This window comes from Hyalella azteca, unplaced genomic scaffold (genome assembly GCF_000764305.2).
Source record: "Hyalella azteca isolate HAZT.00-mixed unplaced genomic scaffold, Hazt_2.0.2 contig8594, whole genome shotgun sequence".
Lineage (NCBI taxonomy): Eukaryota > Metazoa > Arthropoda > Malacostraca > Amphipoda > Hyalellidae > Hyalella > Hyalella azteca.
The window spans coordinates 20828-25258 of NW_025938683.1; positions in this window are offsets into that span (position 1 = coordinate 20828).

The window sequence follows — 4431 nt, forward strand, 5'->3', positions numbered from 1 at the left end:
TTCAGCCCGCGCCTCTTCGGCATGTGCGTCCGCCAGGCATTCGTGGTCAACCACCGAGACCTTTTTTCTCGCAAAGACAGGCCGCCCCACGATCTCCTTTCGTGAACACGTTTCATGCGCGCACTCCGCAGCCTGTGCTGCAGTCCCCTCTCGGAGGTATGTCGCCGTTCCGCATGCGCGGGAGTCCGGCACCAAACTTCTCACCGCGTGCTAATTTTCGAGGACGTGGTGGTGCTGGTTTCTCAGGTCGGGGCTGGAGGGGTCGAGGTGGACAAATGTGGTGAACAAATACAAATTTGTATATACTCGTGTTTTAACATTAATAGCTGATATTCAATATTTTTGGGACTTCACTCTTACCTTTATTTTGCTGCAAGTTTCGTTATAAATTAGTGGAGATAATCTCGTTATGTTTTGGGTGTTCAGCTACTCTTTTCATGCATTCTTGTCATTACTCTGTAATCGCCCTAATGGATTTAATGTTACTAGTGAACAGTTGCTCGTTATATACAGCTTTACTTTAGATGGGCATTTTTATAACATTACAATTACATGCGCTGATAAGATACTGAAAGAAACAAAATATCTCACTTTAATAAAGGTATTTCAGCGAATTGTGTCTTCAGGCTTGGTGTAGTTGCCAGTAAGTGACCGGAGCGACTTGCTGTGTCAGGCTCATCAATGGTTCTCCCTGCTAAGTACACCGGATCGAATGACGCATGAGCGAAGATGCGATCCGTCAGAGGTTTAATGGCTCCTTATTGCCAATTGTTAATAATAATAAGAGGACTGACTGTTAGACGCTAGCTTAAGCCTCGCCTTTAGCTTTCTGGGTGGTCATATTACGTTTCGAGCCATTCTTTGCTCTGAATCGCTTCTTTTCGTTAAACTAATTACAGCGGAAATTTTTATAGTTCCTAATTGTTTTTCTACCTGATTTGGACGGACAGTGAAAGGTTTTGCCGAGCCATTTATGTTGTTGCAACTAAAAGCCTAGCTTGCCTCGGGTGTGTCAACTGCTGTTATAAGTTATCGCTGTCCATTGTGAACCATAGTGAACGGTACTCCATACTCTCTCCAATGTGTCGGCAGAGCTGAGCTTTTTCATTAAACATGTGTATCAATTATCTGACTTATCACGCAAGTTTCCGAATTGTACCTACTACCGCTGTATGGCTCTAATTCAAATGTTATCACACAAATTTAACATTGCAGATTGACGTAGAAAACTATAATATTTGTTCAAATACAAATTAGACGATGGAATCGCCTTGAAAGGCACATTTCATGGAGGTATGGATAGCACTATGGTTCATTGTCGACCGATAGGGTGTCTTATTTCTGGCGTTCCTTCCTTTCTTTATTCAATTATTTGTCAATTTCCAAGGATATATATTTAGAGGACTGTATTTGTGAAATCCTCCGATTCCTCTATTGAGCATCTGTTTGAGAATAATGTGCCCTAGTCCATTACATCGGTTATGATGAGTAGAACGTAGCTTGATCTCGAAAATATATTTTCCTCTCAAGTCGTCACGACTAGTTGGCGTTATCGAATGTTTCTGTGCAAATGCCAACATTGCAGTCAATGTTCAATTTGCAGTCAACAGCATGTCCATGTAAAAAAAAGTCTCGGATAGATTTCACTATTCATTTTCTTCATGAAAATATCTTCACATTTTAAAAACAGTAAGTTGTTTTTGCTGGAAAGTTGCATATGTGCACTTTCATTCTCTGTTGCTGTAAGGAAGTCATGTTCACTTGCTAGCTAGTAATAAAGAAAGAAACGTGTGTATATTCATGCACGGCATACGCCACGACCTGGGGTGGGTGCTTTTCTTCTAACAGCATTTCATTTGCGACAGTGACAAAATTTGAAAAATTTTAACCCATGATCCTAACGGTTCCTGTCTCAATTAGCCCCTATAAACTTTCCAGTGATGGGTATAAAGTTCGTAGCTGTTTATTGATAACTTTTTGGTCGAGCAGGGCGATAAACTTCTCAGTGGTACGGAAATGCCTTGTTTACCATAGAACCTTTTACACGATTTAATGGCTGGCGTTTATGAATTCAATATTGAGAAGCAGTTGTTCCTTCCACGCCAATTAAGTGACGGATAATTTTTCCGAATTCCTTAAGACTGAGTTACTTGTGTTGAATAGGTGTGATCAGCGATAGAGGCTCACTAATAGTTCCTCGATAATCGTGGAGGTTTTCAGTTGATTGGTTGAAGTGAGTCAGCTTGACCGTTCTGCTTGATGGTCAGAAATTAAGAATTTGTTTTGATATTTAGTTGACTTCAATACTGACCAGTGGACCGTATTATTTAGAGTGGTACCCCTTAGAACGAATTTTTCTCTTTGAGGGGTAACTGCTACTAATATTGTCATTAATTTTTAACGACTTTAGAGTTTTGACGATGGGAATTTTACATAGAGTGCCAATTGCCTATAACAAGACGTTACAATTTTCATTCAAGCTGCTTGTGTTTTTTAATATCCGGGTTACGTATCGTAATATTGATTTTAATTTAGAATGTCATTCAAGAATCTTAATTCTATACACGAGTCACTAGAGTGCTTACAATATGTCGATGGGCAATTGGGCATCATACTTCATAGCTTTCTAAATTACACAGCCGGTCGAAGTTCAATCGCTACCTCTCATTTTAAATTTGAACGCTTGTAAATAATCTGAAATATAGTTATTTTGTGCGTACACCTCTGCTTGGTGTCGAAGTGTATGCACATTACGTTCCTCTGAATGTCTGTCAATGTATAAACTATATAAAAAGTTACTCAGATATGAAATCCTCCAACATAAATTACAACTACATTCAAATATAGTAGATTCATTAAATATGAGAAAAAGTACGTATTTATTCAACTTATTACTATCACATAAGGTGAAACTTTTTATTATTTTCTTAAAGAAATCAATATTCATAATAAGAATGTGATTTATCATTTTTTTTATAAAATTGTAATGAAAATTTCAAATAATATATATATATATATATATATATGGTGTTTAGGGTAAGCCATATGCTCCTGACGTAACTCCTGTGTTATGGTTGAATCGTCTGGGCCGTGGTTGTAACTTTACTACGGCCAAATTAACACAATTTTGGCCTTTTTTCGAAGTATTTTATGATCGGCAAATACCGAAATAGATATTTTGGCCCTATAATTATTGTACTTTCAAATGTGTAAAACATTCCAATTATTAAATTGTCGTGCTTTATTTTACAAATTTACTAATAACTATTGTGCTTTAGCTGTTTTAGGCCGTTTTTGTTAGCGATTTTGACCGTTGTCTTTTTCCACCAGTTGAACAACCTGGGCAGTACTGTCAAACAGGATTGAACTGTTGCAGGAATCATGATTTATGAGGATTGAGGGGTTTGTCATTGCATTGCTATTCTTTCTAAATAGGGGCCAGGCCACTAGTGCTAGTGCCCATAAAATTCCACCATAAGTCTGAGTCCACACTCTGCAACTTCAGACTGCAAGATACTAGGTACATTCAATTTGTTCCTTCCACTCCCAGGGTGCTGAAAGTGGGTGAATATTGAGAGATATTTGGTGATGCATGAGCAGCTGAGCAACTAAATTTATGCCTTCTGAAGATCTTGCCAACACATTTGGATTGAAATTGTTGCATTTAGAAATTACGTTGTAATTACTGCAAATCTGAAAGACACAGTAAGGTTTCCAGTATGCCGTAGCATAGTGGCAAAGCAGAGAGTTTTTTAGACTCTCCCTCAAGTTCATTTTTGAGTCCTATAAGTAGACCAGTAAAGTATCCTGGATACCAGCATTATCATACTTAAGAAATTGGTTTAAATCTTGAGTAAATGAGGCAATTAAAAATGAACTGATTCTAAAAAATCTTTGGTTTGCCACTATGCGCCGTAGTATGATCAGGATCAGGATTGGAATTTTTCTATTTGTTTCTGAAATCTCACGGCTTCAACATGACGAATTTTCAATACATTTGGAATCTCGCGGCTCGATATCGCACTTTTGTTAACATTTGGATAGGAGGTAATTCATCTGACGGAAATCTCGCGGTTTCAGAAATGGCGGGAAACCTCTAGTTGCGGCCCTAAAGGCAGATGTTTTCAATGCTTGATCAGGATGCAGTGAAGCTTGTCCAGAAATCAGTTGCAATGTGTGTTACGCCTAAGTTACAGTGTGTGGAGAGTAAGAGTCTAAGACTAAGAGATATACTACCAAAGCCACTGTGCAGAGAGTGGATGAATATAGCAAGATCTTTGGCGACACTTCAGTAGCCAAATTTTCGCCTTCAGAAGATCTTGTCGACACATTCAGATTGAAATTCTTGCATTTAATATATTTCTCAGTCTTCGGCCAACTATTTAGAAAAAAAGTAAGGTTTCCGGTACGTTGGATGGATTACGATTGTCT